Consider the following 21350-nt stretch of genomic DNA (forward strand, 5'->3'; position numbering starts at 1 on the left):
GAATTGATGGGGTTTCTATGACCAGGGAGCGAATATGTTTCGCCTAAGTCTCGAGTTGTTGTCTGTTGTCCTGAACCGCCGCCGGGCCGTCCCCTTATATACATGGGTGACGCCCGTCGGTTTACAGAGTCTCGAGACCGGCTCATAAACGTGTCTGGTTCGGTCTCCGCTCTTTCTATCTTACCATACAAGTTACATACCAATGCCGGTTCACGGCTACAGGCCTTAAACCGGTTCTGTGCCTTGGGCCCCTATTTAACATTCCTATCTGCCTTCATGGGCTTCAAGCATACTCAACTAGTCATGAAGTTAACCTGGCCTGTCCTGGCCGGTTTACGCCCAATAGTAATATCCCCAACAGATAGACTTGGGGAAGAAGACAAGAGTGACCGAGGAACAGAATATTCATTTCACATTCAGTGTTGACTACAGACAACTAGCTGAGCTTATATAATTGCTTAGATGGCCCATGGGACATAACAGTCGACACACACTTTCAGCCTGTGAAGCAGTGGCGCGAGACCGGATGACATCATCGGATGGAGAGGTGGCAAATGCACGGCTTGCCCCTTCCATCATACGCAGGAAGCAGGAAGCAGCTGGGAGAAGGGCCTACTAGTCTCTTACTGCAAAACACTCAACCTGAAACAACACATGACGCAGCCTAGGTTCTCTTGCTTCTTGTTCCTGCTGCTGCGTCTACAAGGCATGTGTTTGATAATCCAGCACTGAAAATCTTCCATCCAAAATAATAGGCCAGCAAAATGAACAAGAAATTCACTTGTGGACACAGTTACATTACCCAAGATATAGGTTCAGTGATGCATGTAGAGATACAAGAAAATTCACTTGTGGATGCAGACCATAAGAGCAGCAACACACATCTAAATCAACCAGTATGAACCCTGATCTGGACACTTGATCAAACTAACATGACTTGTTGTTAGACTTACACATAAACAACAACTCAGCATCTTTAACATACCACTTGACAAAATAAATTGCTAAACAGTCGCTCCACAACTAAGTAAATGGTGTGATCTTTTACTCTCATCCTTGTTTTTCCATTGTAATTTCCCGACTCTGCCGGTTCCTCTTCTTAATGAATGAAAAGTAGCACTGCTACATTTCGTCCAAAAAAAAACAACAACTAAGTAAATGGTTGGGTTGGTTGCATCAGATCAGAATCAGATACCGTAGCTCTTCAGGTCATCCACTTTGGCCACAAGGCAGGACCAAGCTACGCTGAACACAACCGTGCAGAAGGGAAGCTGGCATATGGCAGTACTGGCGGAGGATCTCTTCGGTATCTACTCTGTAACAGATTCTAGAGGCAATAGCATCCCAGGTACCCTAACTTGCACAGAATGTGACCATTTAGTCCCAAACTTGCAAAACTTGACTCCACCATACCCGAACTTGCACCTCATGTGATGATTTAGTCCCAGGCCAATCATAGCTCGACAATTGGCAGCCAGGTGGCTGGATCGGTCAGCGGACGCACCTTTGCACAAAACCCCATGGTGTTTCCTTTAATCAACCCGCACTCACCTCCACCTGAATTAAATCTGTCGCAGCAGGCTAGCTACATCTACGTGTGCAGCGTGCGCCCCCGGGCTTCTTCGGGAAAAGTCAGGCAATCGCTTTCGAGCTTGCCATGAATGAATATTGCCACCGGTGGCGATGAGTTAATACGCCATGAATGGATGTTGCCATGAACCACGGTGCCGGCTAGCTGCCAGAGATGGAGAGATCGACCCAAAAAGCATACGACGTCGTGCAACTCGTGCCCGCGGTTACGGCCCGTGCATGCTGTCATGCATCTTTGTTTGCAAACTTACGTGCGGCACGTACGGTTTGCATCAGCTGGTTCGTACATTACTTGCAGGTGTTAACTAGCGTGGAATTAGCAAGAAATTATTAGTGGGGTACGTATCATGGTCTTCTTTCTTTACTCAATCATGCATCTATGCTACTAGGAAGCAAGCAACCCTAGCGATGCACTCCTACTATATGAACGAAACCACTGGTAGAAAAAGGGCCTATAGTCCCGGTTCGTTAGTTCCCTTAGTCCCGGTGCCTAAACCGGGACTAAAGTGTTGGTACTAATGCCCCGACCCTTTAGTCCCGGTTCAATCCAGAACCGGGACTGATGGGCCTCCACGTGGGCAGTGCGTAGAGCCCAGGCAAGAGACCCTTTGGTCCCGGTTGGTGGCACCAACCGAGACCAATAGGCATCCACGCGTCAGCATTTCTGTGGCTGGGGTTTTTGTTTTTTTTGAAGGGGGGGGGTTTGGGGGTTTTGGGGGGTTAATTTAGGTGTTTCATATATTGTGTTAGCTAGCTATAATTAATAGAGAGAAGTGTCCTCTCTTACGTCCGTGCTTGGTCGACGCTATGTACTATACATACGTATAGAGAGGACTAGACACGCTAGTTAGCTAGTAAGCAAACGAAGGAAACAGAAGATCGTCATGAACATATATGCATACAGAGAGAAGTGATATCGACCACCTCTCCTTCTCTCCGAGAGATTGGTCGAACAACAAGTTCTCATATATCTATCCGACACTACCGACTACATATATACAATAATTATCTCTTACAAATATAATCATACGGACTAATGGTCCACATAGTATTCTCCGTCTTCAGTGATCACTTGGTCAAGAAAGAATGCCGCCAATTCCTCTTGAATTGCTCGCATGCGAGCTGGTGCTAGGAGTTCATCCCGCTTCCGAAACACCTAATTTGAAGAAGGGGGTCAATACATATATATATATGAATGAATGAAACTCAATACAAATGATGGTAATAAAATAAAATTGTGAATGTTGTTATTTACGTACTTCATATTGTTCGTCAGAGTACCCGCCCCGCTCACAGGTCGTGTGGCGGATGGACTCGTAGACGCAGTATCCACAGAAATCATTCCCTTGTTCCTGCCACAACCACTTTACAAGAAATAGAGGTCAATCAAACTGATAAGCAAGAATTCTAAATGGTATTGATGAAACTAGCACTTGAATCACTAGGAGATGCGCGGAACATGCTACTATAGTACTTACTTTCGAGTGTCTAAATTCTAGCTCCTTCGGCAGTCCCGTAACTTTTCTGGTGAATTTTCTCCAAACCCTGCCGGACAAAGAAAATAATTACTTGATATCAGGAAATAAACAAAGTTGCTGATATGGTGGATAATGATCGATTTAACTTACTTCTTGAGGATTTCAGTCATGTCCGCATACTCCTGGGGATCTTTTCGTTTAGAGTCCAAGATGGTTACTACTCCCTGCTCAAGCCTAATCTCTAGGAGAATATAGTGGACACTGCACACGCATGCATAACTCATCAATTACATTACTATAACCTGGACTAATATATAAGGGAAACCGAATATGCACAAGACAGTAACACTCACTTGAAGTTGTAAGGAAAGAGTATTATATCTTTGTTTTTATTTTTTTTGAATGATCGTAGCAAGTTGGCCTCGGTATCTCCGGGACGATGTTGAACCTCAGTTGCATCTATGAGATAAGTGTTAACGAACCCAATATCACCGATTTGTCTTTTCTTCAATTCAGCGATCTTCATTCTGCATAATTTAGTGAGGATAATTATAAATACATGCAATGAAAGAGATGAGCTATATAGAGAGACTTAAAGACAGAAGTAGTAGTACTTACAGACAGTAGCAGGTGATCGTTGTTTTATCGAGGGCCAATTGATTGAAAAACTGATAGAACTCCTCAAATGGAATAGGCAACAGTTCAATTCCAATGAGGTCATGCTCCGGTTTAACTCTCGCATACAAAGTACTCCTCCCCCCAGACTCTCTGCAGATTTTCAAGTACCAATCATGTAATCTTCGCATCATCATTGTTAAAGATTTTTCATCTTTGACGAGAGGCTTCCCGTACTCGTATCTGTGTATCTGCACCTCCATGGGATCATAATGTACATCGTCGGGCAGGTAATCGTCAACATTGCCATAACCGGGCACCATCCTCGGATCGACGATGTCGCTAGGCACCTTGAGGGGGGGCACGATTGCTTCGCTTGTTCGCCGAGCTGGGAAATTTGTTTCCCAGCTGGTCGTCGTTCTTTCATCCTTTGATCACTGACTGTACTTCCCGACCGCTCCGCTTCGGCCCATGTCTTTGCAATAATGCGCTCATAGTTGCCTTTCGGCGGAGACTTGGGTGGTTTTGCCAGGGCAGCCAGAGTGCGCTTCACTTTCACCGGATCTACCTTCTCCTCCGGAGGTGGATGTCTCTTTGCTTTCAACCCTTGAAACCAGTCATCCACTTCGGTTCGCGTGATCTTCGCGTTCTCCTCCGGGGTCGTCTCGTATGGTAACTTCTCTGGAGTCTTCAGAGAAGGACCGAATCTGTATGTCCTCCCGCCTTTGGTTGTACTGCTAGACGCCGACCGAGTAGACGGAGCGGTTGCCTTCTTTACTTGCTTACGAGGCGGAGGAGAAGGACTACGACGCGCCGGAGCAGCTGGAGCGGCGGCAGGTCTCTTCCGCCCTTGCTAACGAGGCGGAGAAGGAGGAGGCTGGCTGCTCGGCCGCGTCGGCGCAGGCGGAGAAGGAGTCGGAGTGCCGCCACGCACCGGAGAAGGAGCCGGCCGAGGGCCCTGATCGTCACTCGCCGGAGGAGGAGGCGGTGGAGGAGGTGGAGTGCCCTGACTCGCCGGAGGAGGAGGCGGAGGCATCCAGTTCGGAAGGTTGATGAGCTCCTTCCGCCATAGGCATGGAGTCTTCAGACCAGACCCTAGCCGAGTCTCCCCTTCACCGGTAGGGTGGTCAAGCTAGAGGTCCTCAAATCCCTCCGTTATTTCATCCACCATCACCCTAGCATATCCTTCTGGAATCGGCCGGCAGTGAAAAGTTGCGCCGGGTTCAGTAGGATAAACAAAGCCAACAGCCGCCTTGACCTTCAAATTCATCCATTGCGTCATAAGGTGGCAATTTTGAGACTCTGTGATAGCATCCACGGGATAGCTGGCAGGAGCCGTCAAGGCATGCTCCGGCTGAAGCAGCTCGGTGGAAGCCACGCTGCTTCTGCGCTGAGATGGCGGGGTGGCTTCAGGGGAGGCTTCGGCAGTACGTTTGCTGCGATTTGCTTCTCGTTCCTCTATCGCGTCTACCCTTGCTTGCAGCGCCTGCATTTGGGTCTGCTGCACTTTTTTCCTCCTCTCATGGGATTTGTAACCGCCTGCGTCCGAAAACCCAACCTTCCATGGAATGGAGCCTGGCGTGCCTCGTGTCCGTCCAGGGTGCTCAGGATTCCCGAGAGCCATTGTGAGCTCGTCGTTCTCTCTGTCTGGAAAGAACGTCCCTTCCTGCGCTACTTCGATATTCTGCTTAAGCTTCCTGACTGGTATGTCCATTTGATCATTCGTCCAAATGCACTTCCCTGTTACAGGGTCCAAGGTTCCGCCAGCCCCGAAGAACCAAGTCCGGCAACGGTCTGGCCAGTTAATTGTCTCTGGTTCGATCCCTTTATCAACTAGATCATTCTCAGTCTTGACCCACTTAGGCCGGGCTACGAGGTAGCCACCTGACCCCGTGCGATGGTGAAGCTTCTTCTTCGCAGCATTTTGCTTGTTTGTCGCAGACATCTTCTTACTCTTTTCCGATGTCTTGTGGGCCACAAATGCGGGCCAGTGATCTCTGATCTTCTCATATCTGCCCTTGAATTCTGGTGTCTCATTATTTTCGACAAACTTATTCAGCTATTTCCTCCACCTCCTGAGTAGTTCTGCCATCCTCTTAAGAGCAAAAGACTTGATTAATTTCTCTTTAACTGGGTTCTCTGGATTATCCTCTGGCGGTAGGGTGAAATTTGACTTCAGCTCAGTCCAAAGATCATTTTTCTGCATATCATTGACATAAGACACCTCAGGGTCTACTGTAGCCGGCTTAAACCATTACTGGATGCTTATCGGGATCTTGTCCCTAACCAGAACCCCGCATTGAGCAACAAATGCGCTCTTTGTCTGGAGGGGTTCAATCGGTTGGCCGTCGGGCGCGATTGCTATGATCTCAAGCTTCTCATCCGAGCTCAACTTTTTCTTCGGGCCTCGTCACTTTACCGAAGTTGTGCTCGATCCGGAGGGCTAGAAAAAAGAACAAAGACTTAATTAATATGTGTACATACCAAAACAATGAATGCATCCATCAGCTACTCAGCACAGGCTTAACTAATATATATACCTTGCCGGACTCGGTTCGGTCACCGGAGCCGTCATCACGGTCTCCTTCTTGCACCGGCATTGGGTCACCGGAGCCGTCCTCATGTTCTTCTTCTTGCACCGGCATTAGGTCACCGTAGCCAGCTTGTTCACCCTCTCCTTCCAGACCATCGGTTTCGTTGAGAAACAACGGGATGGCATCACTTCCTTCTGCGATTATGTCCCTCAACAACGCTTCTTTTGCCTCGTCTAGGGCGGTGTCCATAGTTTCTACAAATATTTACAACATGGCAATTATTATTCAAACATGACAGATGGATATATTAGTGCCAAACGTAGAACTAGCTACCTAATCATAGTAAGCTATCAGGAGGGGGTATATATCGACAACGACGACACTACATCTATGTCCCTCGACGACCCTCGTTCCCGATAAAAAAAAGAGGAAGAAGAAGAAAAAAAAGAGGAGAAAAACTCCTCTATTCTTTCTTCTCCTCTTTTTTTTCTTCTTCCTCTTCTTTTTTTATCCTCTTCTTCCTCTCATGTTCGATAGGATCGCCGAGGGGTCGGGAGGATGCCTAGTGTCAAAGGATTCAACAAAACCATGTCTTCATCATTAGGCGAAAGTAACATGTGCATGATGGTACGAAGCTCTTCAAAGTTGTTCTGGAACGGAGTCCCAGATAGGATAATTCGCTTTTTGGTACAAAGTTCAGCAAGAGCCTTCCGAATATCGCTATTTGGAAGGCCTTTGCTGAATTCGTACCAAAAGGCGGATTATTCTATTCGGGACTCCATTCCAGAACAACTTTGCAGAATTTCGTACCAACATGCCCTGGTTACTTTCGGCTAATGATGAAGGCATGGATTTCTTCAATACTTTGACACTAGGAAACCTCTCTCGACCCATCGGCGATCCTCGACCCCTCGAACCCTCGACGACCCTGGAACCCTCGACCCCTCAGCATCCTCGTCTTCCTCACATGTTCGAGAGGATTGCCGAGGGGTCGGGAGGTTGCGTAGTGTCAAAGTATTCAACAAAACCATGTGTTCATCATTAGGCGAAAGTAACATGTGCATGATGGTATGAAGCTCTTCAAAGTTTTTCTGGAACGGAGTCCCGGATAGGATAATTCGCTTTTTGGTACAAAGTTCAGAAAGAGCCTTCCGAATATCGCTATTTGGAAGGCCTTTGCTGAATTCGTAGCAAAAGGCGGATTATTCTATCCGGGACTCCATTCCAGAACAACTTTGCAGAACTTCGTACCAACATGCCCTGGTTACTTCCGGCTAATGATGAAGGCATGGATTTCATCAATACTTTGACACTAGGAAACCTCTCTCGACCCCTCGGCGATCCTTGACCCCTCGAACCCTCGACGACCCTGGAACCCTCAACCCCTCGGCGATCCTGTTCTTCCTCTCATGTTCGAGAGGATCGCCGAGGGGTCGGGAGGTTGCGTAGTGTCAAAGGATTCAACAAAACCATGTCTTCATCATTATGCAAAAGTAACATGTGCATGATGCTACGAAGCTCTTCAAAGTTGTTCTGGAACGGAGTCCCAGGTAGGATAATTCGCTTTTTGGTACAAAGTTCAGCAAGAGCCTTCCGAATATCGCTATTTGGAAGGCCTTTGCTAAATTCGTACCAAAAGGCGGATTATTCTATCCGGGACTCCATTCCAGAACAACTTTGCAGAACTTCGTACCAACATGTCCTGGTTACTTCCGGCTAATGATGAAGGCATGGATTTCTTCAATACTTTGACACTAGGAAACCTCTCTCGACCCCTCGGTGATCCTCGACCCCTCAAACCCTCGACGACCCCGGAACCCTCGACCCCTCGGCGATCCTCTTCTTCCTCTCATGTTCGAGAGGATCACTGAGGGGTCGGGAGGTTGCGTAGTGTCAAAGGATTCAACAAAACCATGTCTTCATCATTAGGCGAAAGTAACATGTGCATGATGGTACGAAGCTCTTCAAAGTTGTTCTGGAACGGAGTCCCAGATAGGATAATTCGCTTTTTGGTACAAAGTTCAGCAAGAGCCTTCCGAATATCGCTATTTGGAAGGCCTTTGCTGAATTCGTAGCAAAAGGCGGATTATTCTATCCGGGACTCCATTCCAGAACAAATTTGCAGAACTTCGTACCAACATGCCCTGGTTACTTCCGGCTAATGGTGAAGGCATGGATTTCTTCAATACTTTGACACTAGGAAACCTCTCTCGACCCCTCGGCGATCCTCGACCCCTCGAACCCTCGACGACCCTGGAACCCTCGACCCCTAGACGACCCTGGAACCCTCGACCCTCGACCCTATAGAACCCTCGAACCCTCGACCCTAAAACCCTCGACCATTGACCCCTTAACGACCCTCGACCCTCTACCCTAGTTCCCGACGCTCGACCCCTCGGCGATCCTCGACACCCTCGTTCCCGATAAAAATTAAGAAGAAGAAGAAGAAGAAGAAGAAGAAGAAGAAGAAGAAGAAGAAGAAGAAGAAGAAGAAGAAGAAGAAGAAGAAAGAGGAGAAGAAGAAAGGAATAGCTAGAGGAGAAGATCGAAAAAAAGAAGAAAAAAAAGAGGAGAAGAAGAAAGGAATAGTGGAGTTCTATTTTTTCTTCTTCTCTACTATTCCTTTCTTCTTCTCCTCTTCTTTTTCTTCTTTTTTCTTCTTCTTATTTATTTCTCCTCTTCTTCCTCTCCTCTTCTTCTTTTTATTTAGTTCTCTCGACCCCTCGTCCCTCTCTCGACCCCTCGACGACCCTCATCCCTGATAACATTTTTTTCTCCCCTCGACAACTCTCGACCTCTCGTCCCACTCTCCACCCCTCATCATCATCTATCACCCCCCTCGTTTTCTTTAGCATATATCCATGAACAAAATAGAGGAGAAGATCGAAGAAAAAAAAGAAGTCTTCGTCTTCTTATTTTCCTTTTTCCACTCCTTCCTTTTCTTCTTCTTCTTCTTCCTTCTTCCTCTTTTCTTCCTTTTCCTTATTTTACTTTTTCCTCTACACTAACCTAATTAAAATGCACTAACCTAAAATCGATATCTACTAACAAACTAAATAAAAAATTAATACATATATGAAAAAACATATATAAACAAAAAAATGCTATGAACATTATATTCATACATACATATATAGCCACACCCATTCATCATATAGCTATAAACAAAAAAATTAATACATATATGAAAAAACATATATAAAAAACAGGGCCTCGACGGCGGCGGCTCACAACGGGGGCGGCCGGCGAGGGCGACGGCGGCGGCGGGCTTGGGGCGGCGCGGGGCGCGGGCGACGGTGGGGGCGGCGACGACGTCGGGGCGGCACGGGGCAGCGCCCTGCGGCGACGGGGCAGGGGCGACGAGGACGGCGGGCTCGGGGCCGCGCGGGGCGCGGGCGACGGCGGGGGCAGCGACGACGTCGGGGCGGCGAGGGCGACGACGGGGCGGCGCGGGGCGCGGGCGACGACGGGGGCTGCGACGACGTGCGTGGGCGACGACGATGAGGAACTGAATGAATTTTTTGACAAGTGTTGTATATATAGAAAGAGCATTGGTCCCGGTTCGTGTCACAAACCGGGACCAATGCCCCCTTTAGTCCCGGTTGGTGCCACCAACCGGGACCAAAGGCCAATTTTCAGCAGCCCAAAGGGCGGGAAGCGGCGGCCTTCCACCAACCGGGACCAATGGCCTTGTGCTGCCCCGCGCCCAAAAGTTTAGTCCCACCTCGCTAGCTGAAGGGCGCCAACACTTGTTTATAAGCGCTGGTGTGCCTCCCCATTCGAGCTCCTCTCTTATGCAGGCTTTCGGGCCTAAACTTGCTACTGCTTGTGGGCCTATTGGGCCTTCTGCGGGCCTGAATCCTGGCCCATGTAGGCTTTCTAGTCGTATTCAGGCCGTGGAGGCCAGGTAGGTGGCATTTTTTTGGTTTTTTCTTTTTTATTTCTACATTTTTTGGTTTTTTATTTTTTATTTCTACTTAAAACTAAATACTTACAGTTTTTTAGTGATTTCTATTTGCTTTTAGGTCACAAAAATTATAAACTTTCTGTTAGTGCCTTTAGTTTTAAATTTTGAATAGTTTAAATTTGAATTTTTAAAAATTTGTGTGAATCACTAGTTTATGAATAACTTTACTATAAAAATAGAATTTTTTTTCTATTTACTTTTTATTTATACTTACAACTAAATACTTATAGTTTTTTAGTGATTTCTTTTTGATTTTAGGTCACAAAAATTATAAACTTTCTGTTAGTGCCATTAGTTTTAAAATTTTGAATAGTTTAAATTTGTATTTTTTAAAATTTGTGTGAATCACTAGTTTATGAATAACTTTACTATAAAAATAGAATTTTTTTTCTTTTTTGCTATTTATTTTTTATTTATACTTACAATTAAATACTTATAATTTGATTTTAGGTCACAAAAATTATATTCTTTTTGCTATTGAAGAATATTATAGTTTTATTTGAGTTGATTATAACATAATATTTTAATTCATTGTTTTTATTTTCATAAAAGTTTTGTAGTTCATTCTGTTTGCTATTGATTCATTCTTTGAGCTAAATGACCCTGAAATTGGAAAGCATTTAAAATGAACTCTGAAAAAGTTGAAATAGTTGTGGGAGAAAGTCTTCACTTTTTCTTCGCTTGTGTCATTTGCTTATTGCGCTATAACCATGGATAATCTTCATTGTTTATCAGGATGCTTGGGTCAGCCTTGACATTGAATGGAGGAATTTCATGAAACTTTTCATAATCTTCATACATGTCTGTCTTGCCGTCCACTCCCAGGATGTCCCTTTTTCCTGAAAGAACTATGTGGCGCTTTGGCTCATCGTATGATGTATTCGCTTCCTTATCTTTTCTTTTTCTCGGTTTGATAGACATGTCCTTCACATAGATAACCTGTGCCACATCATTGGCTAGGACGAACGGTTCGTCAGTGTACCCAAGATTTTTTAGATCCACTGTTGTCATTCCGTACTGTGGGTCTACCTGTACCCCGCCGCCTAACAGATTGACCCATTTGCACTTAAACAAAGGGACCTTAAAATCAGGTTCGTAGTCAAGTTCCCATATGTCCACTATGTAACCATAATATGTATCCTTTCCACTCTCGGTTACTGCATAAAAGCGGACACCGCTGTTTTGGTTGGTGCTCTTTTGATCTTGGGCGATCGTGTAAAATGTATTCCCATTTATCTCGTATCCTTTGTAAGTCAATATAGTCAAAGATGGTCCCCTTGAAAACAAGTACAACTCATCACAAACAGTGTTGTCACCTCTGAGACGTTTTTCCAACCAACTGCTGAAAGTCCTGATGTGTTCACATGTAATCCAGTCGTCGCACTGCTCCGGGTGTTTGGAGCGCAGACTGTTCTTGTGTTCATCGACATACGGGGTCACCAAGGTAGAGTTCTGTAGAACTGTGTAGTGTGCATGAGACCAAGAATATCCGTCCCTGCATATTATTGAGTCTCTTCCAAGAGTGCCTTTTCCAGTCAGTCTCCCCACATACTGCGATTTAGGGAGACCTATCTTGTTAAGGCCAGGAATGAAGTCAACACAAAACCCGATAACATCCTCTGTTTGATGTTCCCACCATTCTGGCCTAGCGCGATTACGGACATATTTTTTTAGGACTCCCATGAACCTCTCAAAGGGAACATATTGTGTAGAAATACGGGCCCTAGGATGACAATCTCGTCGGCTAGATGAACTAGGACGTGCGTCATGATATTGAAGAAGGATGGTGGGAACACCAGCTCGAAACTGACAAGACATCGCGCCACATCACTCCTTAGCTTTGGTACGATTTCTGGATCGATCACCTTCTGAGAGATTGGATTGAGAAATGCACATAGCTTCACAATGGCTAATCGGACGTTTTCCGGTAGAAGCCCCCTCAATGCAACCGGAAGCAGTTGCGTCATAATCACGTGTCAGTCATGAGACTTTAGGTTCTGAAACTTTTTCTCTGGCATATTTATTATTCCCTTTATATTCGACGAGAAGCCAGTCGTGACCTTCATACTGAGCAGGCATTCAAAGAAGATTTCTTTCTCTTCTTGTGTAAGAGCGTAGCTGGCAGGACCTTTATACTGCTTCGGAGGCATGCCGTCTTTTTCGTGCAAACGTTGCAGGTCCTCCCGTGCCTCAGGTGTATCTTTTGTCTTCCCATACACGCCCAAGAAGCCTAGCAGGTTCACGCAAAGGTTCTTCGTCACGTGCATCACGTCGATTGAGGAGCGGACCTCTAGGTCTTTCCAGTAGGGTAGGTCCCAAAATATAGATTTCTTCTTCCACATGGGTGCGTGTCCCTCAGCGTCATTCGGAACAACTAGTCCACCGGGACCCTTTCCAAAGATTACGTAGTGTAAATCATTGACCATAGCAAGCACGTGATCACCGGTGCGCATGGCGGGCTTCTTCCGGTGATCTGCCTCGCCTTTGAAATGCTTTCCCTTCTTTCGACATTGATGGTTGGTCGGAAGAAATCGACGATGGCCCAGGTACACATTCTTCCTGCATTTGTCTAGGTATATACTTTCAGTGTCATCTAAACAGTGCGTGCATGCATGGTATCCTTTGTTTGTCTGTCCTGAAAGGTTACTGAGAGCGGGCCAATCGTTGATGGTCACGAACAGCAACGCCTAAAGGTTAAATTCCTCCTATCTGTGCTCATCCCACGTACGTACACCGTTTTCATTCCACAGCTGTAAAAGTTCTTCAACTAATGGCCTTAGCTACACATCAATGTCGTTGCCGGGTTGCTTAGGGCCTTGGATGAGAACTGGCATCATAATGAACTTCCGCTTCATGCACATCCAAGGAGGAAGGTTATACGTACATAGAGTCACGGGCCAGGTGCTGTGATTGCTGCTCTGCTCCCCGAAAGGGTTAATGCCATCCGCGCTTAAAGCAAACCATACATTCCTTGGGTCCTTTGCAAACTCATCCCAGTACTTTCTCTCGATTTTTCTCCACTGCGACCCTTCAGCGGGTGCTCTCAACTTCCCATCTTTCTTTCAGTTCTCACTGTGCCATCGCATCAACTTGGCATGCTCTTCGTTTTTTAACATACGTTTCAACCATGGTATTATAGGAGCATACCACATCACTTTCGCAGGAACCCTCTTCTTGGGGGGCTCGCTGTCAACATCACCAGGGTCATCTCGTCTGATCTTATACCGCAATGCACCGCATACCGGGCATGCGTTCAGATCCTTGTATGCACCATGGTAGAGGATGCAGTCATTAGGGCATGCATGTATCTTCTCCACCTCCAATCCTAGAGGGCATACGACCTTCTTTGCTACGTATGTACTGTCGGGCAATTCGTTATCCTTTGGAAGCTTCTTCTTCAATATTTTCAGTAGCTTCTCAAATCCTTTGTCAGCCACAGCATTCGTTGCCTTCCACTGCAGCAATTCCAGTACGGTACCGAGCTTTGTGTTGCCATCTTCGCAATTGGGGTATAACCCTTTTTTGTGATCCTCTAACATGCGATCGAACTTCAGCTTCTCCTTTTAACTAATGCATTGCGTCCTTGCATCGACAATGACCCGGCGGAGATCATCATCATCGGGCACATCGTCTGGTTCCTCTTGATCTTTAGCAGCTTCACCCGTTGCAGCATCATTGGGCACATCGTCTGGTTCCTCTTGATCTTCACCAGCTCCCCCCGTTGCAGCATCACCGTATTCAGGGGGCACATAGTTGTCATCGTACTCTTCTTCTTCGCCGTCTTCCATCATAACCCCTATTTCTCCGTGCCTCGTCCAAACATTATAGTGTGGCATGAAACCCTTGTAAAGCAGGTGGGAGTGAAGGATTTTCCGGTTAGAGTAAGACCTCGTATTCCCACATTCAGTGCCTGGACAACACATAAAACCATTCTGCTTGTTTGCCTCAGCCGCATCGAGAAACTCATGCACGCCCTTAATGTACTTGCGGGTGTGTCTGTCACCGTACATCCATTGCCGGTTCATCTGCGTGCATTATATATAATTAAGTGTCCAAATTAATAGAAGTTCATCATCACATTAAAACCAAAGTGCATACATAGTTCTCATCTAACAACATATAGCTCTCCAGAGCATCTAATTAATTAAACCATACATTGAAACTATGTAAAACATTTCAATGCGAAAACAAATGTGATCATAATCGCAACCAAGGTAACAATTGATCCAACGGCATAATGATACCAAGCCTCGGTATGAATGGCATATTTTCTAATCTTTCTAATCTTCAAGCGCATTGCATCCATCTTGATCTTGTGATCATCGACGACATCCGCAACATGCAACTCCAATATCATCTTCTCCTCCTCAATTTTTTTTATTTTTTCCTTAAACAAATTGTTTTCTTCTTCAACTAAATTTAACCTCTCGACAATAGGGTCGGTTGGCATTTCCGATTCACATACATCCTAGATAAATAAAATCTATGTCACGTTGGTCGGCATAATTTTCATAAACAATAAATGAACCAATAGTTATAAAGATAATATACATACCACATCCAAATCATAGACAGGACGAGGGCCAATGGGGGCGGATACCAAAACCATCGCACTATATAAGATGCAATAATAAATGTAAGAAAATGATACAAGTATCTATCTAAACATACAAGTAAGAATATTTTTCCTTTCAGAAAGAAGATAAGAACAAGAGGCTCACTACGGTGGTGTCGGTGATGAGATCGGCGCGGGTGATCGACGGCGGTGAAGACGGCGACGGGGCGTGACGGACCGCTAAATCTAGACAAATCTCGATGAAAATGGAGCTTGGAGGTCGAGCTTCGAGAGGAGAAAGCTTAAGTAGTGTCGCTCGAGCATTCCATCGAACACCTCATGTGCATAGGAGGTGAGCTAGAGCACCACAAAGCCCTCTCCCCCTTGGCCAGAAAAAACAAATCATTGTGCTCTGCTCTTGTGCGAGGGGGTATATATAGGCACCTCATTGGTCCCGGTTGGTGACATGAGCCGGGACTAAAGGGGAGCATTTGGTCCCGGTTCAAGCCACCAACCGGGACCAATGGTGGTGGGCCAGGAGCGAGGCCCATTGGTCCCGGTTCATCCCACAAACCGGGACCAAAAGGTCCAGATGAACCGGGACCAATGGCCCACGTGGCCCGGCTGACCCCCTGGGCTCATGAACCGGGACCTATGCCCACATTGGTCCCGGTTCTAGACTGAACCGGGACTAATGGGCTGACCCGGCCTGGACCATAGTCCTGTTTTCTACTAGTGCTTAACCAACCCAAACAACTCAGATGGTAGTGCTGTTTTGGACTGTGACAGAAGAGAGGGAGAAAAAGAGAGAACTTGTATGTGCAGGCTAGCGACCCATCCTGTCAATTTAAGATACGCCAGCTAGCAGCCCATTTTCAGGAAAATAACTAAACTACAGTACTGTCTAGCATTTGCTACTGGCACGATCGGATCATATGTCGGAGCAGTGACTAGCATGAAGGGGGGCAAGCTGTGATACAGAGTTACATAGGCATGGAACATCGTGCAGAGAGGAAAGACCACCATGAGGAGATGGCCTCCCTATCACCGGTTTTGACAAGCCGGTGAGACCAGAGGTCAAGGTCTGAAAGGATTAGTTTACATGTAGATGTCGAACGAGTGTCTAGTGATCGGAACAGTTTATCATTTCGCGCCTCCCAAATCTTCCATAGGATCGTGAGAAGCACAAAGGGCCAGACGTGGTCCTTTGTGGCCGATGGGAGTTGGGCATCCCAGAGGTCACTGATGGCTGTGGGGGTGATGCCGAGACGCATCCAAATGCGGGACGCGTATGGGCATGAGATGAAGAGGTGACTGGCGTCTTCAGGCGGAGCCCGGCATCGCGGGCATATCGGGTCTGTGAGGATGTGCTTGTGGAGGAGGTTGCCGCGCGTGTTTAGCCTGTCCCGGAAGAGGAGCCAAGCGAAAATCTTGATCTTGTTTGGCACTTGTGATCGCCAAATGAGAGCTGCGTTTAAGTCGTTGTCCGGTTCTCGGAGAAGAACAGTATAGGCTTCTTTGGTGGAGAAGTGGCTGCCCCCCAAGAGAAAGCGTTCATCCTGTTCAGGCAAGGGCATGAAGTCCTGCAACAAAGACAATAGCAAGACCAATTCTTGCGTGGCCACAGAGGTTAGACGATTTGTCAGGTTATAGTAACCACACAGCAATGCAATAGGTGAATGCCCGACCTAATGATTTTGATCCCCCGTTCGGCAAAAGGCTCCGCGTCCCATTCTTTTAAAGGCTAGCCATCAAATGATGGGCACCAACCAAGGATATATGAAAGCCACCTTTCATTTGTATCCCCGCTTTGCCAAAGCAAATGTAATCAGCACGAGAGGCACTATCAAGCAAGTATACTACATACCGAGCTAGCCGGTGTGACCCACCTCAGCAACGGTTTCTTGGCTTACTGTTAGTGTGTTGTTGTCATCGTCCCCATGTACGGTGGCCTTGTTTGATTATAAAATGCAAAATGTGCAGAAAACTACGGTTGACCGACCTCCTTGCTGGGCTAGTACAAGACAATCCTTATTAACTAACCCAAAGCAACACCCAAATGTGCAAACTCCAAAGCTAGCTAAGCATTTCCCGGACAAACCGGCCGGGACACCCCCAAACCAAGCCACACAAACAACTCACCGAGTCACCGTAGCAGTTTACATGGCACAAAACGGCTAGCCGGCGCCGGTGCGTGTGTCGCACGACTGGCAGGGCATGGAGGATGCAGAATATGTGCATGCAGCGTCTGGTCCTGCACCCTGCACCACCCTGGACCATGCTAAGATCAGCTAGGCGCTTGGACCCGGCCATGCACGCACCCACCTGACAGGGCCTGTGCAAAAGTGAGTGCGGGTTGATTAAAGGAAACGGCAGGGGTTTTTGTGCAAAAGTGTGTGCGCTGAGCGGAACGGCCACCTGGCTGCCAATTGTCGAGCTGTGATTGGTCTGAGACTAAATCATCACATGAGGTGCAAGTTGGGGTATGATGAAGTCAAGTTTTGTAAGTTTGGTACTAAATCATCACATTCTATGCAAGTTAGGGTACCTGGGGTGCTATTACCTCCAGATTCTGCGTACATACATCCACTCTTTCTATAGGCCTCTATAGAAAGCTTGAGCCAGCCATCTTTTTCCACGTAGACAACATTTCTGGTAATGGGGATGACACCGTCAGCCAGATCCACATGGAGTGTCCCATCCCGAGCATCAAGCAGTACAAAGTGTCTATGCTGGCAGTACCGGAAACGACGCTGATTCCTGACTTTGGGGGCCATATGCCCTCGATTACTTCAGCAGAGATGACGGTGGCCTCGGCCGCTTTCGCGATTAGGGCGGAGGTAACCTGTAGGGAGCACAACTCACCGAAACAGCTGGCGCGCATGATGTCATGGTTGCCTATGCCTGCGTGGGCGAGTTTGTCAAAGGGATCACATTCGTATACCAGCACTTTGGAGATGAAATCATTGTCTTCATGCTCTGGTTCTGCCCTTCACATTGAGTTGGATCTCAATGTCGACTGGGCCGGTGAAGACAATCGCATGAGACGGGCCGGTCAGCGCCAAAAATGGATCCTGCAAGCATCGGTAGCACTACTCATTAACAAATAAATCAACTGCAATAAAGAAATAAGAACACAGCATAATATATCCAACCCCACATAAATGAAAATAATTACTTGACCACACTGAGTTAATTGCAAAAAACCATCATATTTGGGGCATCAATTGCAAAAAAACATCTGGTCCCTAATTTTATGCAAAAATCACCGCATTTTCAGTAAACTTTATGCAAATTGCAATGATCAGGTGATTTGTCCCATTTAACCCCTTTCTGACAAGTGGGGCTAGATTGTAAGAGCAAAAATTTTACACACATCGCCCTTGATCTAAAACAGAAAAGCAATTAGCCCCCCACCCCCCGGGCAGAGGCGCGCTGGGCGTTGGGTTCCTGGCCTCCGCCGTGCTGCTTGGCCGGGGACACCGGAGCGACGCGCTGGGCGGAGGGCTTGCGCGTCGGGCTGCCGGCTGCGGATGGTTGGATCTCGCCGTCGGGCCAGCAGGACAGTCGGGAAGAGGAGCAGTCGTGCCTCGGCCATATGCAGGGGACGCCCAGGCCACTCGACATCCGGCGGCAGCAGCGAAAGCTCAACTGCTGCTCGCGACCTTGAAGAACGGCGGTGCCCTGGCCCTGCATTGGCCGCGCCTCGGCCATTTGCACGGGACACCCAGGCCGCTCAATGCCCAGGAGCGCGATGTCGGCCGTGCCCCTGCCGTCCAGAGCTAGCAGCGCGAGCTCGATTGCTGCTTGTGGCCTTGAAGGCCAGCGGCGCCTTGCCCTGCCGTGGCCGCGCCTCCAGCCCCCGACCACGGACGAGGCCGACGTGATTCTCTGGGCCGCCGCCGACGAGGCCGTTGTGCTGCACCAGGCCGCCGCACAACGGGACGGTAAGGACGACGACGCCATGCCCGTGGGCAGCAAGAACTCCACCGCGGGGACTTGCGACCCAGACGCACTGCTCAACTGCTTCGAACTCCGGCGAGGACGAGCACCTGCACGTCGTGACCCTTCCGCTCCGGCGAGGCGAGGCGTGACGTAGAGATGAGGAGGCATGCCGCCCCGCCCACGAGGCAAGGCCAGGGAGGAGGGAGGCCGCCTCGCCGTGGCCAGCCACCACCTCAGAGGAGGAAGGCGACGGGGTTGGGAGGAGGGCTGATTGCTTTTTTCATTTTTTGAGTAAGGGTGTCTTTGTGAAAACCGGGGAGGTGTATGTCAATTTTTTACCAAATCATCTCCTTACAATCCGGCCCCACTTGTCAGAAAGTGATTAGTCAGGCTAAATCACCTGATCAGTGTAATTTGCAAAAAGTTTACTAGAAACACGGAGATTTTTGCACAAAATTAGGGACTAAGTGGTTTTATGCAATTGATGCCTCAAATGTGGTGCTTTTTTGCAATTACACCACACCTATTGAGTGAGTTGGCAGGCGTCCCTCCTGAGTCTAAAGATAATGTTAAGATTATGATCCATGGAGTCCCGGGTGGCGACCAGGCCGTAGACCTCGAGTTGCCACTCAAGATAATACCACCATTGATCTCCATGACTCTGATGGAGAAGATCTGCAGGCAGGTCTTGACACCTACATGTGGTGGGGTGCGTTTGCATGTAAAAAGCATGGCTCTCACGCACGCTGCAGCAAAAGTCACAAAAATCAGCCCAGAAATCAAACATTGACTAAAGAATTCAGGTTCAGACATACTACAAGATGCAGTCTAGCTACAATGAAACTAATCTACTAATCTCCTTTTTCTCGATTGGTAAGGGAAGAGCAAGAACCCGATGGGTAGTAAGTAGATTACAGTAGAATTCGAAGGAGCCACACTTGTCACCCCATGTTTTTTCCCAGTCGCGACGGTACGAAACCAGGTCCTTCTCCTCCACCAAAACACCCGTGGTTGATTTTCCTTTGGCACAAATCCTCCCTGTTACTTGGCACGATAATAAATCAACAAGTTCTTGTACTGTTTGTGCTGATGGTGGCTGGGCAGTATCTCCGACATGTTCATCACATCTGAAAGGGAACAAGCTCCAAGAGTAAGATAAGATATTTTAGCTTTAGAACTACTGCTCAGTGCTCTCCGAACACAAATTCCACCAAATGAGTGACAAGTTCACTGCTCTCCGTACACATTATTCCACCAAATCAGTGACAAGTTCAATACCGAGTTGTTCGACAATTAGTCTAATAGGAAAACCCTAAGACAACTAGTCTAAGACTAATGTCGGTGGTGACCACAGTGGTTGGGAAGGATGAAAAGGTAAGCGGGAGAGAGAGAGAGAGAGGAGGCGGGGCGTTACTTGCTTGCCGCGGCGTCATCGTCGGTGGCATGCACGGCGGCCGGGCCGCTCCTCGCGGCGGCGATGCCGCGTCCCGCCTCCAAAGGCTCGGGCGGTGTGCGGTGCGCGGCGCGGCGGATCGGTGAATCCGTTGGGCGCCGGCGGCACACGCGCGTCGTGGGATGGGCGCCGGGATGGGGGGAGGGCAGAGCCGGTGCTTGCACGAGAGGCGACAGCGCCGGAGGAAGAGGAAACACAGGGGGGTGTTGGAGATTTTTTTTTTTGAGAGAAGGGAGGGGGTGTTGGAGATGGGCCCCCGACCTAGCCCGACGGGCCACGGCCACGGACGTGTGTGAAATAAGACCGAACATATTGCCCGTCTCAGGCCCAAACAACACAAGCCTTCACACCATTTACAATATTTTACAATTTGTTTTTTCACATTTCCTAAAATATTGCAAACATTTTTTGAAAAACGTAAAAAAATCCAACATTATCGACAATTTTTCAAAAAACTACTTGAAAAACAATTTCCCACATATTGAAAATAAGTTCGCTTTATATGAAAAAATTCATCGTAAATGTGCAGTGTGTATTAGAAAGAATGTTCACCGTATTAGAAAATATTGTTCAGTATGTATTTGAAAACAATGTCCATCGTGTATTAAAAATATGTATGCATGTATTTGAATATTCACCATATATTAGAAAAATATTTGTTGTACAACGACATATAAACAAAGAAAAGGTGAAAAAATGTAAACGGAGAACTGACAAAAAATTAAAAAGGGAAAGAAAACCCAAAATTAAATAACCAAAAACAAAATACCAAAGAAACCAAAAATATATATTGTAACATCCCAGTTTTCCTAATTAGGATGCTAATAGTTCATTCTTATGCATCTCCAAAAACAAAACACCAAAGAAACCAAAAATATATATTGTACAACGAAATATTGTTCAGTTTTTTCGTAATCTCCAAACTATTTTATTCGAGTGTTTTGTTGCTGTTTATGTGGCCTATTGCACAAAAACTATTTTTACAAAATTGCATTATAGGTGGAACTAGTGTTCCTGTAGTTTATTTTAGTAGTGTTATTTTTACTGTGTGTGTGTATATATATATATATATATATATATATATAAAATCTATATTTTATCCTGGTATTTATTTTAGTTTTTTTTACCTGTTGTGGTTTTCTACTTAAAAAAGAACAGAAACGCAGCGCAGCGCCGCAGCGCACTGCTCGGCCCAGACAGCCACGGCCCACCA

At 47.0% G+C, this 21350-nt stretch overlaps 1 pseudogene; it reads right to left on the minus strand.

The window, feature by feature from the left end:
* Positions 1-1187: 1187 nt before the first annotated feature.
* On the minus strand, positions 1188-19416 carry LOC147957812 (uncharacterized; annotated as a pseudogene).
* Positions 19417-21350: the final 1934 nt, after the last annotated feature.

Source organism: Triticum urartu, chromosome 7A (assembly GCF_056163025.1).
Source record: "Triticum urartu cultivar PI428250 chromosome 7A, HENAU_Tu73, whole genome shotgun sequence".
NCBI classification, from domain to species: Eukaryota; Viridiplantae; Streptophyta; class Magnoliopsida; order Poales; family Poaceae; genus Triticum; species Triticum urartu.